Here is a 19,108-nt window from a genome sequence, read left to right on the forward strand (position 1 = left end):
TGTTTAATATTGAAAACGAACCTGAATATGTCTCTTTTCCTTTGCAGATGTTGCTGTGGTGCTCCGGATGGAAGAGTGGCGTAGTGCGATGGAATTCAGGTAAGACTGTTGGAATTCGATATTTTTGGAAGCGTGCATTCTAATATTGTTTTTCCCTTTCTCATTATTGCAGGTCGCAATGTTCGAACAGCAGCTGTGGTAGAGGTTCGCCGGAAGTCCTTAAGCCAGTACTCACAGGTGAGTGATGTTTCTTCTTCTCTCGGTTTCCACAGATGCAGCCCAGTTAAGATGCTGAGTGCTGGATGGTGTTTTCTCAGGTCAAACAGAATAATCTTGTTCTGTTCTTGCAGGATTACAGGAAGATGCTGAAGACCAGGAGCTGGACACGGTGAGCGTCATGTTGCGGGTTGCAGAATAACTCGAAGTGTGTTCTACAGTCAGGGTGTGGTTTATATAGCCCAGGTAAAGTAGTACCAGGGAAAGTAGTTCCAGGCCGGCCACACCCAAAACACTAGACCGCATGGTTTGTTTCTTAGAACTAGACTGTCTGGGTGCTTCCATGTTGGATTTAAAGGCCCATGCACATAAATGGGACCTAGTTTGAACAGCCCTTTCTTCCTGCATATGAGCCTGGTACCAAAGGCACCAGGACTGGCTTCAGGAGCCCTTTTGCAGTGGTTTTAAGGCACTCAGGGTTCTGGTGGGAGTCTGCTTGTAGCACAACTTGTGTCCCCTCACAGTGGTCATGACAATGGGTTGGAGGCCTACAAAAAAAAATAACCTGTGGTTTATTAAAAATAAAAAGCGCTTTATTGTACGCCACATTCATTGTCGGGGAAGAAGTCCCTGGTTGGAGTGTCCCGTGTAATAAAACTGTGACAGTGATCCAGCCTGGCGGATTAATATCCATGGCTGAATGACTATGATAATGATAATCCAATTTTATTTTCAGATATTCCAGCAGAAGAGGGGTAAAAAATGTGTTGTGCTGGGTACTTAAATTGTCTTTTTCTTTTTACTTTAGAAAACGAATTCCTTGCTCTGTCAGCGCTGGATCCTTGGAGCGTTGTACCCCTCGAGGATGTCACTGGACCGGAGGCCCAGGGAAAGCCCCCCAGACCGCAGAAGGGGGGGAACAAAGTCTTCAGGAAGCGGGAAGATAATGATCAGACATGAGGACTGATCATTTATGGTACTGTTAGTGCTGTGCTTGTCGAGTAATAGGGTGACAGTTGTGATAGAGTTCGGACCAGCAACTGGGATTGCGGTAGAGGAGGCACCAGGATTCATCCTGGGGAACAGGAGATTAATATACCAAAATATGTGCATCAGCCTAAACCCTGATGTTATCATAGAAAGATTTTTAAATGAAACAGTAATTGTAACGGATCAGGTGAAAGACTGGGTACAACTATGTAAGGAGGAAGCCCGGATGACAACCAGGGAGATAGCCATGCAGTTAGAAAAGACTTATGTGAGTTCATCTGGTATAAGGAGAAGAAGAGGGAATAGGGTGGCAGGTTTACTCGTGGCCTTCATTGTACTGACCATCATTGGAGCTGTGGTTGGCACAACGATGTCTAAATCCAATGCCGTGTCTGTGGGTACTTTAAGTGCTAAGGCACAGGAATTAACACATGACTTGAACACAATACAGCAAACATTAGATGGAATTAGAGGAGGACAAAATGAGCAAATCAAATATGTGAATGAAACGATTTTGGTTTTAAATGAGCAAGCCAAGATAGTGGAGCATAGTACTAGTGTCATTGTTAAACATGATAAATTACTGTACAACCTTGTAAATGTGATAAAAACAATTGAAAGGTTACTGGGGAAATACTTGCAGGAAGTTCAAAGTGCGATATCCCACTTAATTCAAGTACATATACCCTTATACTTTGTGTCATTTGATGTCATCCATCAAATGATAGCAAGGATCACACAAAGGGAAGTGGAAATGATACAGGAAAAGGTTGCATTAGAAATGGGGAGTGCAATGCCACTATACATAAACATGGAAAGGATGGAAATAGGGTTTTTATTATGAATTCCATATATTGCTACCGGGTTAATCTACCAAACCAAATTGGTGCACAGTGTAGGGTTATGGCAGGATGGGAAATATATTAAAATCAAATAGTGATTAAATCCTGGGATCCTGATGTTTATCTCATTCCGAATTTGGAAGTTGTGTGAAATTCAAAGAACAAAATTATCTGTGTGCAAGCCATTCACGCCTGATGAAGCAGATGCCATTTGCTAGTTGAAATCAGATCCCAGGGTATCTGGGGAATGTGAGGTGGTCATTAGCAATCCCGGGATTGGGAAACTGGCTCAAGCTAAGTTAATTGAGGATAAATTGTTGGTGATCACGTCCACGAAGAATTATACAGTTACTCATCTTAACCATGGGTCTTTTATTGTGAAACAGTTGAAACATAGTGTGTTCTATGTGTCTGTTCCAAATGATACAATAGTTTCAGTTGGTGAATTAACTCTATTTCATGCTGATGGTGATCTATGGGAGGGAAAGGTAGAAAGCATTACATTTTTCCAGAAGAATATGTTTCCCATTGATCCATATGTGGAGTTTTTATTAAATCACAAGAAATTGCGTACAATTAGGATGAATTTAACATCTCTGTAAATAGTCTAAGTTTGATGGAGGGGAATACATTCAATTGGGGGACATGGGTTGAGAGAGGTTTGGTGATCTTGGCAGTTCCGATCGTTCTAATTGTGGGATGGCTCATTGTTCTCACCATTAAGATAAGAATGTTGATTCTGATTCTGATAACAATGGGAAAGGAAAGATTTAGTGCAGCACACACCTTTTGAAGAGTTTATGTTGTTTTCTACTGTAGTGATATCCCAGGGAATCCCAGCAGGTGAAAAAGGAGGGAGTTGTAGGGACACTGTGAGCATTGACATTACAATAAGCGGAGGCAGTAAATAGTGACAAGGAGATTCATATGGAAAATAAAGACATCAAAGGCTGGTGCACATTACAAAGGGAAATGCATATTCTTGCAGTAAGCATGTGTTTAAAATGGACTAGTTCAGGGCAACAGATCATCTGTCCAGTTTGCACTGTGAACATACTAACCTAAACTAATCAATTAACACCCTTACTCCTATCCCATAATTAGTAACATGTCATTAACAAATCAGTACAAAGAAGGATCAAATGAAATGTCAAAAGTATGCTTTTCTGCAATGGAATCAAAACGTGCAAATGTTTTACTGGCTATGTGATCTCATCCAGCATTGCACAAACTGTGAGGCTGAAGTATGCAGTGATTGAAAAGCACAATTGTGTGTGCAGGAAGCAATTGTTACAAATAGGTTGGGAAAAACTATTGTGCTCGAAGAAAAATACAGAAGCAGCTCATATTGTGGGCATGTACAACACAGAGGGGAAGGTCCTGTTGATTGAAAGGGTTAACATTTAAAAGCAAGGGAGAGAGTGGGTGTAGTTGGTCTGGCTGAGGTGAGCTGCAGAAACTTTCTGGAAGATGGCAGACAGAGCAGACGGGCGGTAGACTGGGGGAAGCCAAGGTCCCGGCATACAACTCATGTCCTTCGTGTGGACAGTTGAGCTTTACAGAGATGTCGATACTCCTGTTTGCTATCAAGCCAATTCAAAGAGGTTCCCCAGAAATAACAGTGTAAAGACTTCACCGGAGTGCAAGGTGAATATACTTGTAATAAGTGAGGTGCATGCACGAATGGATGTGGGCGCTCATTACATATCTAAAGTATCAATGTAAAAAGTGAATGCAACTCTGAATTTACACATTTTATTAAGCATAAACATTGACAAGTTTTGTAATCCAAGGTTGTGTTGTTAGCTGATTACAGCCTGTTCTATTATTGAGTGGTGTAGTATGAAATTGTTTTTTTCTCTTGCTTCTTGCTGCTCCACATTCACAATGGTAAACATTTTCCATGTATAACTGTTACAGTGTATGATTTGTAAGTTTTTCTGCCTCGATAAAGACACATTAAAAAAATCACCATGTGTTCTGATACATTTTATGGCATTTGGGTCATATTGTTTAATCTGCATGCACAAACAAGGGCGAAATGGAAAATGCTTTCATGAAAATTATCTATTGTGGGCTCTGTAGTTAGACAGTGAGTGAGTGTGCAGTGTCTCAGCTGTGCATGTTTACAGCTGAACAGATCTACCATAGGCAATAGCCCAGCCTCGTAGATAAGTGGGTGGGAACCACAAGTGTCACTGTCAAAATAACTGCAAGTGTAATAAGTCTGGTGATTTCCTTTAGAGTTGACCCGGGATAAAATACAGATTTTAGAGTATTGTCGGGGGAGCAGTGTCACTCTATAAAAATCTCTAACATATTTGGTGCGTTGGCCGGGAAGGAACTTTAAATCTGTTACTGGGCATGGCAAGTGCATTAGACACAGCCATTTTGTGTACTTAAAAAGGGACTAATTCTGTGAGGTGATAGTGTGGCATTGCGCTCCGTGTCACCATGTCTCAGATTGGAGCAGATTTCTCTGAGCTGGCAGACTACCTGGAGGCAAAGCTATTTGCCTATGGGGTGTGGTCGTCAGAAAGTGCAATTTTATGGAAGGACCACATTAGTGAAGAAGTGCAAATGGAATAATTACAAGCATTTTTGTAGAAGGGAGCAATGTACAAGTCTCCCTGCTGAGACTTTTCAGGGCTCCATGCAGGAACAGGGAAAAAGAGTGCCTAATCCGATGTGCGCTAAGCTATGGTTTCTCCTAAATCACTATAAAAATGCAGGGGAACGATTGTGAGGTAATTAAAAGTTACAGGCCAGCTCGGATGATGCAGTTGAGCAAATAAAGTACCTAAAAACGGAATTACAGCAATCTAGCACAGAAATACAGTTTAAATCTAACGAATTGGATGAGCAGCTGTCTCAGAAAAAAAGGCCGTTTGAGGAGAGTGAACAGGAACTGATGCAACTAAAAGGGGTCATAGATGCAATAAGACAAGACAAGGATGATACAATTTTGGAAATGCGGGTGCTGCAAAAGAATAGTATGGAGAAAGAAAACGAATTTCATGCTATAGAACAAGAAATGGTTAAAATGTTAGAGGAGAATGACAAGAAGGACAGAAAGTTTAACCAGTGCCAAATGCAAATAAATGAAATGCAGGCCGTGATTAATAAGATTAGTGATGAGAACTCAATCTGTGTCAGGAGACAGAACACTTCATAAACAGTGCAAAGATTTAGAACAGCAAATATTTAGTTTTAAATCTCAGGAAAGATGACAATGCACTACATTTAACAGAGTTGAGATTAGCCCCAGCCCTGCCATACAGTGTATGATTGGTAAGTTTATCTGCCTCGATAAAGACACATTACAAAAATCACTACGCGTTCTGATACATTTCATGGCACTTGGGTCATATTGTTTAATCTGCATGCACAAGCAAGGGCGAAATGGAAAATGCTTTCATGAGAATTATCTATTGTTGTCTCTGTAGTTAGACAGCGGGTGAGTGTGCAGTTTGTCAGCTGTGCATGTTTACAGCTGAACAGATCTGCCAAAGGCATTAGCCCAGACTCGTACATAAATGGCTGGGAACCACAAATGTCACTGTCAAAATCAATCCAAGTGCAATAAGTCTGGTGATTTCCTTTAGAGTTGACCTGGGATAAAAGACAGGTTTGAGAGTATTTTCAGGGGAGTAGTGCCACTCTATATAGAGCATTACCACCATAACGGCTTTTCAGGGCCTGCTTTTCCAGGCTCCACCTTACATTGGCTACCACCTTTGAGGGTTGAGGGCTACGTTGCCTTTGATGTTTTCCAATCAGCAATGGCGTCAATCTGTTCCCATATATAAAGCCTATATGGGCATACCCCGTCTATAAGATCCCACTGAACTTGGGGTAATCTAGAGGGAAAAATCTATACATGTGTGGTGATCCTCAGCCAAATACCTGGATATCATGAGGATTCCAGAAAATGTCAGCACAATGACCTACCCATGACAGTAACATTGATCGCAACACACACTATAAATGTTGAAATCTTGACATACTTCAATTGTATTAATAAATCAGAAATATTCAATTGAAATATTGGCCTTGGCATCTGCAAAGTGCCCAGGCATTTGTAAAAATGTGCATATGTCCACAAAACATTCTCTTAATGTGCACAGTTATGAAGACTCTCTTAACCCAATCTGTTCCACAGAACAGGTAGTAATGATGATACTTGTAGGTAAAATTCATTTTCACACTGACTGCCTACACCTAATACTCCACATCTCATTATATGAGTGGTTTGCTTGGGTCCTAATGTCAACAACAAATTAAAATACATATGGCTAAAAATAAATCAACCGGGCAGCCAAAGGCGTTGCTAGGGGGGCTGAGGGGGCTATTGCCCGTGTCTTTTGGTTGTAGCCCCGGATAAAAGCTCAGGGACTACAACCAAAATGGTAGCTAGCCCCAAGTCCTGACATTCCCGACATTAGTATAGCCCCAGATATTTTTCAAACCTAGCAACACCCCTGCCGGCAGCCCTATAGTGTCTGCATTAGAATCTGTATTGTAAACCCTGTCGATTTATGTCGATCATAGTTTAAAACCATTTCAATAAACAAGAAATCATACATAAGTTATACAACTTACATGATTAATGTCTTGACCCAGATCAACATTGCTCCCTACTATATTTTGGCGACCTTTGATCTGGAGGTGTTATATACCAATTTCTGAGGAAAAACCAGAGCCACTAGCGCTGACTCTCGACAGAAGAACACCCTGTCCCTAATCACAGGGTGCTGTCCCTAGATGAGCAGTGGTGTGCCACCTATCTAAAAGGAAAGGGGGGAAAAAATGTCCCTATGCAACAACATATTTGTGGTCTTTAAAAAACCAAATAGTGAGGATTCGATTTTTCTTGTGCTTTGTAGATTACAGATTGGCATTTTTGGGGTCTTTTTTCCATTTATTCACCCAAAGGGGAATATGTTCAATAATTGCACTGTTGGTACTAGGTGTTGTTTCAAACTTAAAAGAGAAAAGAGTAAAAGGGTGAGCAGTGTGTGTGCAGTGCTTGGTGTACCCACCAGAAAAGGGGTACTGGTTTAAAAAGGGTATCCCACTTGTACAAAAGGATATCAAAATAGTAAAAGTTCGACCGGTTTCAATGACTTTGGTTAGTTAGGTCATCATCTTAAGGACCAGTGAGTCAGAGGAAGTGTAGTTAACTGCGATCCATGGTTCACGATCTGGTAGTCATCCCATTTCCTGGAGGGAAAAAGGGCATCAATTCACTACATGGCTTGTTATTAGTGGGTCAGTATTTTTAAGATGCTATTGTCACAAAGAACACTTTTTCAGATTGGCCATAATTGGAGGCCTGGCAAGTACTCCATGCCACGGTATCTCGTGTTACCACCATGTGCCCCCCAGAAGAATAGAGGCATCATTGTTACAAAAAATTGAGATAGAAAGCAAATTACCTTATTGCAACTATGTAGTTGTAGACTGGCTCAAGGTCTGGTGTTGCCAGGGCCAGGACAGGATGGTTAATATCGCCCGTCTTGCTGTATTCGGAAAAACAAATGTGAGAGGGGTGTGTCAGAACAAATGCAGGATGGGCAGATGATTGTGTTCCTGTTCGTAATGGCGGTATATTGTACAGGTGATTAGACAAGTTACAACTTATCTAACACATATTTTATTATTAGTACTGATCTTTAAAAATGCTCATGTTATCTGTATGGATGTAATCTGTGAAGTACGACATGGGGCACCTAGGATCGGGCAGCAAATACCATGGTTAGCTTCTGCTTCTGCGTGGCATGGATCACTCAGCGTCCTTGAGTGAGGACATGTCGTGTTGTGATCGGTTGCTAGGGGGACGCGCGGCGGCGTACCGCGTTATTTGAACATCATCTCAGATGGTTCGTCCCTAGTGAAGGACGGATTTGGGGATGGGGTCAGCCATCTTATGCTAGTATATATGTTCATGCTAGATGGCAGGGATATTGGCTCAAACTATCAGGCTTTTCAGTGTGATTTATGGTCTCTGGGATGCCAGTAGTGGCCACAATTTGATGTTGCCGTGGGTCATGCCTAGATTTTTTCCTCTGCGCCGCGTCCAGCACCAGTGTTGGCACATGGGAGGTAGTTGAGGATGCCACTCAATGGTGTCTCCCATTATTGTTGCAATACTGCCAAGTCATGCCACTGGATTTCTTCATTGAGGCCATTCTAATACGTGTCCAAACAGAAAATAAATTGTTGTTCCTTTTTGAGGAGCATGCTGCTCAAGTTCCCTCCCACCCCATTGTGGAGGGGGTAGTTTCTCGAGGACAGTCCATTTCAAATCATTCACAGTGTAGCCCATGTCATCAAAGTGTGATGCCATGGTTGCTGTAAGTTTGTGTGTTCGTATACATGACTTATGTTTGATAAGTCTCTTTTTTATATAGGTCGCATTGTCATGCCAACATAGTTGAGGGCGCATGGGCACGTGAGGAGTTATATCACCCCTGTTCTATTGAAATTGTTGAAGACCTTTTATTGCCAACGGGTTATCCACCCAATATCAATGCTGGTACTCTGGCAAGTTTATGCACACATGGAACATCTTCCGCATGGTGCGTGTCCAGTCAGCCGTGCTCTTACCCACAGAGTTTGTTGTCCATTCAGGTCATGATCCATGTTTTTTATTTTTGGCAAAGTATGCACTTGTCTGTCATGTACGTTTTGTCTGCATTTGATCGCAAAACATGGTGTGGCCACAGTCTCCCAATTAATATTTCAAATATTGGAGATTGTTAAAACCAAAGCCCATTGTGTCAATGTCAAAACAAAGAGAGCCCAAAGAAAGACTCACTGTATAGAAAGACTAGATGCCCTCTCCCCAGTAGGCTTCAACAAGGAATGGGACTTGAACTGTTATCTGTAAGAATTTGTATCTACCAGCAATATGATAAACACAACCAGATTGGATCCATTTGTGAGGCGTCTCCCAATATAGTCCATCAACTAAGATTAGACTCTCATGGCCACATTGCCAGCAATATTGTACTAAATAGAAGCATCATTGCGAAAAATGGTTGAAATTGTTCATGAACGTCTGGACCCATGACTTGATACCTCACAGCATTGCAATGTGTAGTTATTACGCACATGTACAGTTACTAAGCACATGAAGCACCGTTTCAGGTTTTTTACCAAAGAATAACCTATCCACAATTTTTTTTACCTTATTTTTATTTTTATACACCATTATTTCCTGATAATCTGACCTATAATTTGAGAATAATCTCTATGTATAGCTTGATCTAGCTCCAGATCACAATTTAGAGTACTAATGCTATCCTAGCATTGCAGCTATTTTTCTTCCCTTTGTTTTCGAACTTTTGCATTTGTGATTTTTGCAGATGCATTTTACAACACTCTTGACTCAATTGGAATATAACTTTTTATCATTATCTCAGCTTACATACTAACGCTTTGTAAATCTGACTCGCGTATCTCTGATAAGTTATATTCCATATGCCATTTGCACTCGATTTGAGCGATGCGTTGCGTAGATGTAATGCAGAAGTTTGAGGATCGTTTTTCGAGTAACATATGATAACTGCATAATCCTTGATTCAGTTTTGGAATATACATTGAGATATCCCAATACACTGCTCAGCTCCAACATGTCCCACAGCACTCTGAGCGGTTGCCAGCTCCAGGTTCCCTTCGCAACCATTCGTTTACTTTCATATTATGAGTGCAACGAGTCCCCGCAGGTTTCTCTCTGCAGTCGCCTCTCTTGTGTACTGAGGTAATAAAACGTTTGTCACAGATAGCACACTTATTAAGACAATCATTCATGGGAAACATAGATCTACATCCATTGAACTAATATTAGTGATTTATCCATGTAGTGGCCATACACAGCAATCTTCAAACATGGTATAGACAGAAGCCACAGAACTTCAGCTGACAGCTCCTACTTGTCAGTACGGTGTAACATACAGGTAAGATTAATTACTCGCTACATCACGAATGGTAAACACAAGCATGGGGTCCACACACTGAAATTAGATGTACTCTTTCTCACGCAGTAACGAAGAATCATATTATTTATAACGCAGCTGCACACTTAACCTCTGTGGGTGGACAGAGTGTTTCGAATTGGTAAAAACTCAGATATGGTGCCAGTAGTGCTCGGTTTAATAGTGTTGAACTACTCACCCATTATATGCCGTTTTCACTCACTTTCAGAATCTAATTAACATCTACACAGCTACTGCAGGTGAGTTTGTACTTTCATATGTTGTCAGTATTCTCATTTACCTTTGTGAGTTGACTCTGTGTATGTGATTGATTGAATTTATCTAGAATCTAGTAGAGAATTATCTCTTTCTTTTGGTTTTTGTGCCATTCTCTCACATTGAAATTCTGCAATACGTACGTACCAACTTATTATGTTCAACCATTGTTACTTTGAATTTTGGATGATGTGGATATGTTAAATATGTACAATGAATGCTGATAATATATCTTGATGACTTTTGATCACTATGGATTTTCATAATCTCTGTACAATTTGGTCATGTGGAATTTGAATCCCAGTTTCAATTGTACACCATTGGTTACCAACATTTTGTTATTTGTGTATTTCGACAATTAATTATAATTGTCTGACTTAGTAGAGGATTTAACAGGCCCCGATGAAGGACACTCATGTCCGAAATGCATTGGCCCTGTTATGCATCTGCACAGATAATGAGAAAGATTACCGACTTATGAATATAATTAGTGAATGAACTAATTCCTTATTAGAAGAACTGAAGAATTATTGAATGTTTCAAGGAACTCAAAGCCACATAAGTGGATACTAGGAGTGTAGCCCACACCGCTGGCTTCATAGCGAAGGTCCTTCTTTTACCATTTAGGTGTGCTTGTCACAGAGTCACCTTTCTCACTGGGTGTGCACCCCATGCAGTGACAAAAATAATTGGAATGAAAGATTTTCAAGCAGAATTATAGCTGTTCACACACACTGCTCTGCAAGGGTTTAATGTAGTGTCTAACTCGGTCACAATTTTGTGTAAAATACCACCCACCGCTACACATTTTACAGTGATTAACTTAAAAAATGCATTTATTTCCATTCCATTGCATGAAGATTCTCAATATCTCACAGTGTTTACTTACTGCGGGTTCCAACTCCAACACCCAAGACTCCCACAGGGGTACTGCGAGTCCCCCAGTATTTTAAACAGAGTGCTGAAGATGATCCTGGGAAACATATAGACACCCATTACCATTATAAGTATGTTGATGATTTGTTAGTGTGCAGCACCACACAGGAAGAGTGCAGGACAGACTCAGTGAAATTGTTGACACCATTGGCAGACAAGGGCTACAAGGTGCACAAAGGAAAATTGCAGTATTGTCATGAAGAGGTGTTATACTAAGGCCAGATAATATCAAAGGAACGGAGGAGGGTGACACCTAACAGAGCAGAGGCAATTTTGCGTACGCCCAGTCCAGTGACAATGAACTATTTACAGCACTTCTTCGGGCTGTGTAATTATTGTTGTATGTGGGTCTACTGCTGTGGTGCCTTTACATGTATATTCAGCATTTTTTAGAAGGACTGAAACAAGCACAACAAGAGAAAAGCCCCATAGTGTAGACAGACAAAATTATCAATGTATTTGAGGCCCTGAAAGAAGCAATAAACACAGCTCTCATGTTAGGGCTACCAGATTATAAGGAAGAATTGTATGTGTTCTCACATTCAAATGGATATGTGATAGTGGCTATCCTCATGAAGAAAACTTCAATCGGACACAAACCCCTAGCATATTACAGTGGGAACCTGGATCCAGTAAAAAGAGGGTATTTTCCATGTGAACAAGCATTGGCTGCAGCAACCTTTGCAATAGAAAAATCATCTGCAATAACGATGAGCTCTGCAGTAACATTTTATGTGGAGCATGCCCTGTTTGCTGCCCATGAGAAAGCAAAGTCCACACTCACTACATAGTGAGCATCTGGATATGAGATAATGAGATAATATTGTCGAATCCATCAATAAACATTGTCAGATGTTGCATGGTGAATCCTGTGAAAAATATTGCTGAAACAGTAGAGTACAGAGACTGGGTTCATGATTGTTCTACATATACGGGCACACATGACGATGTACCCATGATAAAAAAAAAAAAAGTTAGAGGGGTGAGGGTGGTCTTCATTGATTGTTCACCGATGGTTGATCAGATAACGGGATTCAGGCATTCAGAAGCAGCAGTCATAAGGAGCAAGGGTGATGATTTTGAGATTGTTGCAAGCACACTTTTCTGCACAGGCAGCCAAGTTATTAGCAATGATATTAGCATTTGAAGGGCAAAAGGACCAGGTAGTGGTGATATATCCTGTTTTCGCATTTGTGATGTCTAAAGTACACTCAGGATTGTCACGGTGGAGAAGGTGGGGCTTCCAATGCACAGATGGCACACCAGTACAGCATGCCCTGTTATTAGGAAAACTACTAGATTCACTGGTGTATCCCACGGCAGCTCCTGTAGTGAAATTCACAGTGCATACAACAGGCCCAGACTTAGTTTCCAGCAGCAATGATGCAGCAGACACAGAAGCAAGAAAAGCAGCATATTTTCCACCAATAGCAGAACTTACAATTTCCCCACAAAGATATATGCTCGACATGAAAATAACAGAGAACTATTAAGCGTTATCATTACACAACTATTGGAATTGCAGGGACATGCATAACAGATGGAGCAGGATCTGTGGCTAGAAAGGGGCTGATCACTATCCCCCTGTGATCTGGTGTGGTGACAAGACAGCACAGGAAATCCTGCTATGCTAATTGAACTGCTTACAGTAGCGTTAGAGCAGCTGCACTATCCAGCATATGCCACACGAGAATATGTAGCAGCAGATGATTTAGAGCACTGCTTTGTCTCTAATCTGCATGAGCATGTTGTTGATTGTATTATTAATAGTGCCACATGCCAGCAATATACCGCAGGACATAATCCAAGAACGTTGAGATGAGCAATACCCCACCCAACAGGTCTATTTTGGCATTTGCACATTGACTATGTTGATGTGCTCCAAAATTGTAATGGATACAAGCGCATGATCTTGAAGGTGTGTCCCTTTTCACACTGGATAGAAGCAGGACCCTGTACCAATGCTGACACCCAATCATTTGCCAAATTCCTCGTACATGAGGTATTTTCACTGATGAGGAGTGTGCGAAGTGCTGCGGTCAGATAATGGACCACATTGTGTAAATGAGTTATTTTCTGAGTTAACATCCCTGCTTGGCATCAAGCACAAGTTTGTACTGTTTACCCCCCATCGGCCAAAGGTGTTGTTGAATGCCTCAATGGCCTCCTAAAGGAATGCATTGCAAAATTGAAAGACACCCTAAAGAAATATTGGTTGCATTGCCTTCCACTGGCTCTTTTTGCCTTACACAATCAGCCTTGTTTGCAACACCACCTCACGCCTATGATATTGTGATGGGCAGATGCATGCACATCTCCATTGCTCCTCCCACACATGCTCGATTGGATGCAGAGAATTCTGCTATAGTGCTAGGTCACGAGATGCATGATTATTTAACTGGCATGACTAAATGTCAGAAATCTATCTCTCAAAAGATAAAGATGTGGCCAGCAGGCCAGGAAGCAACCAACAACACAGAGGAAATAGTTGAAATTAATTCTGTAATACCACCCTTGTCCCTCTTTCCAGGGGACCTCATCTATATAAAGAACTTTATTAGAAATTGGCACACTCCACAATTTGAAAGCCATTTACAGTACATTATGGAACACTCACTACAGTAAGGTGTGTGGCAAAAAGGCATGGGTGCATATGGGCATCGTAAATAACTTCTTAGGCGTGCCCCCCCTGTCAGACAAAGAGGAGCCCAGAGGAGGAAAAGAAGATGCAACAAAACCACAGACAAGATCGAGGATGAGAGCTGGCCAGCAACATGAAAAGTGACGCTATATAAAGGAACAATGTTTTTCTCCCAAGCGAGAGATAGTGTCATTACTGTCTCCACATATGAGGAGACAACAATACCTGCAAAAGATGGAGTCTATCTTCATCATGATTGATGCTGTTTTCTTTTCCTGTTGTTTTTCCGGATGGTGCATACAGTGGCATAGACATTTTTTAATGATGAGACAGCTAATGTAGTTGCGAACATAAGTGAAGAAATAACCAGTTAGAAGAGAGGTGATAAATGACGATTACCACTTAAGAGAACATTTCCAAGGTTTCACTCATGAGATTAATAACCTGTGGTATCGTCATATGACCAAAATGGGAATGGAGAAATAGGATGAAAACTGTTTTGTGTGCTCACTCCTTCCAAATACCTTGAGTTTTTCCAGATTGTTTATGGCTGAGGAAATACCAGTAAGGAGGGCACACTGCTTAACTCACATTGCGCTGTTTAAAACTAGGGGTTGGTTTCAGGGAAGCTCAGCTGTTATAAAATTGTTGACAAAAGATTCCCCTTACGAAGATAGATTCATCTAGGCAAATGCAATGTATAACAAAGTTGAGGCAGGATCATTATTCGAAGCGATAATGACCCCTCCAAAGGTCTATAAGGCTACTAGCACATGGTGGTAGTAGCAATACATGTTTTGGGGTTGTGTTGATGAAGTGAAATACTTTATGTTAGGAGTATATACAGTAAATAGTTGAGTTAGTAAATTAAATTTGTTTATCTTTTGTAGTATTTAAATAACATGGTTGTCTTCGTAAATTAAGCATTTTAGATGCAACCTGGTTGAACTGGAACTGGTTTTAAGATGAGCATGCATTGGGTGTCATGTAAAAGTAAACGGTTTCTATATTTTAAAAAAGTGAAAGCATTTTCCAATATTCTAGCTTTCTCTTTGTGTTAAATAGCATGTTGCAATAAAAAAGGGTATTTCCAATTGTCTAGTTGAAAAATATCTTGCCTGGAAATAATTGCATTGTCGTTTCCCTGTATGACTCTGAAGACAGAATGTTCATAATGCAGTCAATACCAGTAGTTACTGACTGCACTCTAAACATTGTGATTCGCTGACAGGAGGTCAATAATGATCTCCTAATATAACATGCCAGTATTTAATTTAAAATTATCACCAAAAATCCTGCAATTCCATGTGCACAGATTACTTAATGACTTCGGGCCTGATGACGAGTAGGGCAGTATCCCGGCAGTAATATTGCCGGCATAACGCCCAACTTGAATTGCGTTAGCACCACCTGGTCCGGCGCTATTAGTGCCGGATCACGGGTTCGGCGATAACGGAAAATCCCCATTGGGTCCATTGGACCCAACGGGGCATTTTTGGCACAATTACCACGTGATAATACCGCTGGTGTTAATTGCGGCAAAAACAGGGCACTAAATGGGATTTTCACTTCCAGCAAAAAGCTTGAGGTAACACAGCCCATTTAGCACCCAACTCGTGATCAGGCAAGCCCTTAAATGCGGCGGTATTAGTGTTAGTGCCTCATTTAAGGGCTACTGCCTCGTTTTTAACTCATTTGTTGTCATGCAGAAGCTTAAAGCTAAGAAAATGGAGAAAAACAGTGTGCTTTTGAACTGATTAAAAAGCTTGATTAAAAGAAACACCAATGCACCATATCACACTTTACAAGGGTATTCAAGTTAATCAAGCAGGCCACATTAACAAGTTTTGAAGCAATGTCTGTTGTCAAATTACTGTTGATAAAAAGGTATGTGGAGAAACCATCATTTGCATTAAATTTCAGTTGACTGAAATTCAGTCCTTTACATTTTCCCCATGTTGTGAGCCTTTTAAAAGGCTGTGTTGATTTGAGTACGTCAATTTATAGTTGTAGTTGAAGGTCATCCTGTATCTAATCCTAATAAAATGTGTATTTACCTTGAATCGAGAATTTGACTCTTTTATTAATAATATCAGTTATGTTGTTATGCTTTTACTGTTGAAATGAACAAATAGAACAAATAAAATGGGTATGGGCAGAAAATGTGTATTATTATTTTAATTATATAACCTTATTAAGTTACAGACTTTGCTTGCACATTAAATTAAATGCCCCTACAAAAAACGTTACCTGTGTGTAAGTATTACACTAACTATTGACTTATTCTCATAATTTGACTGTTTCCATGTCACTGCTTTTTGTAAAATCTTCCTAAAATCATTCAACAAAAGCAATGACCATTGAAAAAACATTTCTATTTAGTTAATCAATGAACAGAATGTGTCCATTTTAAGACAGTGGGCCTCATTACACGGTACGCGGTAAAATCCGGCCATTACCGGCATGGCGCTATTAACGTGTCCGGCTTGGCATGATGCCGCTAATTGCGTGGCATTACGAGTATGCGGACACGAGCACAGCACCATGCCGACAATGTCCCTAGCGCAATGCCGCTAAAGACCCCAAAAAGACCCTTTGAGGCATCGACGAAGGCGCTGATAGCACTTCCGACATCCTGCAACATGCAAATAGCGGTCACTGTAAAATTGCGGAACTGGAAATAGCGTCATCGCACAGGAACGGGAAAGAGCCCGGCAGCCATCTTTAAAAACACAATCCATTGCCATCCTCGTCCCCCAGGACCTGTTTCCCCACCACTCCAACACCAAAGCATCCCGGATACCCTGACGATGCCAAAGGCCATCAAGAAAGGTGCGCATCGGCAGCGCAAAGAAAAATTCACCAGTGAAGAGCTGATCATGTTAACTGAGACCCTTGCCGCAAATTCTAATGTCGTATTTGCGAATGACATGCGGCGTGAGACACTTGTGAAGAAAAAGTGTATTGCTCTCCCAGAGTGCACGGAAAAACGTAAATCACCAATGCAATTACAGAGCAAATACTTTGAACGCAGACAGATGCAATAACTCACAACCACACACTCTTAGAAGATAATCAGCTCTCATACGGCTATTTATTCAAAGCTTAGAAGCAACCAATAATAACATAGAAATAACTCACAGAAGTAATATAGAGATAAATCACAAAAGAAGCAAAGAATTCAAAAGGAAATACATCACTGTGAGCGTAACAGGATTCCTCATCTCGCCCAGAAGCGGCTGGAAGACCCCGAGAACAGCCAGGCCGAGAGCACCACAGCTCACAGGAGTGCCGGACGTAAGCGTCCTTCTCCGGCTGAAGTCTCACCTGACCACCTCCGGGTTTCCGCATATATACACACTCCACAAAGGGGAGTCAATTCTCGAACTTTCTGGAAATTGCACTTGCGCAGTTGATGAGCAGCCGTCGGTTGCCAGATGGGTCAATCGAGAGCTACCCTCAAGGAGCAGAGTGCCTCCCTTCTCTAAAAACACGCTCCGCGGAGAACAGTACCAAACCATAACAACGTTAGCTTTCCCAGCAGAAATGTCCTTGACCGCATACCAGGTTTGGAAAGCATGTTTTTCTCAGCAACATGAATCTAACACTCAGCAAAACGTGTGCAGCTTTTCACTGCGGCATGAAGTAAATATCCATCATGGCTCCAAGCGCTCCCAGAATGCATTGCACACCGGCGCCATTTTAGTTCAAGCATAACAATTCCACCCTTGGATATTTACCTTCCATAGCCCGGTTGCAAAGGAGCCGGTCTCTGAAACCTACGAAACTTTAACACTAAATTGGGAATACATTGAATACAACAGCAACAAGCTATTATGATAGCTAATATAATGAAAATGCAAGCAAAAGCGTAAGGTAGTGTACCCCCAATATCAGGTATCCATGAAAATAACCAATCCCACCAATTCCCAGTACGATATTGAGACACTTGAGAAATGAGATCCCTCAAACCTCGAATATGACTTTCAATAGATCGTGAATGGTCACTTAAATTGAAACAACACATACCTTCAAATGCGTTACACCCTAAATTATGCTTTAGCAATAAATAATCAACAGCAGCTCTGTTCTGCAAAGTTGCTTTCTTAATACCTTGACTATCAAGGAGTAATTCTTCTAATGCTTGAGAAGTATGGTTAAGGCTTTTGACTACTAAACATGCTAATTTCATCAAAGATTTGTAACCTCCAGCAGCTAAACCCCAAACTCCCACTAATGAAAGGGTTAATGCTAGAACCTCAGCTTCTGATAACAAGTGTACATGTGAATCACAATCAGGAGATAGACCCACAGATTCGAAAGTTGACCTTTTACCTCGAGTTATCGCTGGGTGTAAAGGAAACATCATTAGTCCTAATCGAGATAAAGCACATGGACCTCCGGAAATGTTAGCTGGAATATAAGTATATGTGATGTTACCACATGAAAAGAGCCATCCTGTTGGAAGTTTCACATGATTCAAATGACTGGCAGCTATCACTGTATGATTACAAGACATAGTATTATTTACACTGGTGCATTTGCGTGGCACCCGCAAACATAGTCGTCTCTCAAACATTGTATGATTGTGCTGGTTGGTTAAATCGATTTGTCAGCATTTGCCAAATTCTTGTGCAATGCAGGTCATAAAAAAACATACATCACCTTGGGTTATATTATAAGTAATAACACGTGTCAAATTTCTCCATTTACGATTGGTCTCTTGGCAGAACCTACAATATTCATACACGGAAAAAGATTGCCTAATATTCGAGTCTTGAACCAAAGAATCATTGTGTGTGACGCCGAAGATATGCTTTAAAACCGGAACAGGTGTCGGCACTGCTACTAAACACGTAGTCAATAAAGCTTCAGCATTGGGCACATCAGTAAGACAAAAGTGTGATATGTTGAGTACTTGCTGTGCCAGATATATCCACATATTCTCCGTTTGGGTGATCATAGGAGAATGTTTTCGCCTTCCTGAAAATACGTCTTGCATGACTGGCATCAAGGTTGTTTTCACTTGTTTGCCGCATTTCACGAATCCATGTCTTTGGTCTGGCTGGCTTTTTGGCATCGGCATAAGGCTGCTTTGGAACAACATTAGTCATCACTATCAGTATCCCCTTGATCACTGGCACAGATGTGACATTTTTCGTTGGTAACAGCAGACTGTTTAACTCTCCCAAATGGAGTCCATTTAGTACCACAATTACACCAGCCAG

Source organism: Ambystoma mexicanum, chromosome 12, assembly GCF_040938575.1.
Source record: "Ambystoma mexicanum isolate Mex_15411 chromosome 12, UKY_AmexF1_1, whole genome shotgun sequence".
Lineage (NCBI taxonomy): Eukaryota > Metazoa > Chordata > Amphibia > Caudata > Ambystomatidae > Ambystoma > Ambystoma mexicanum.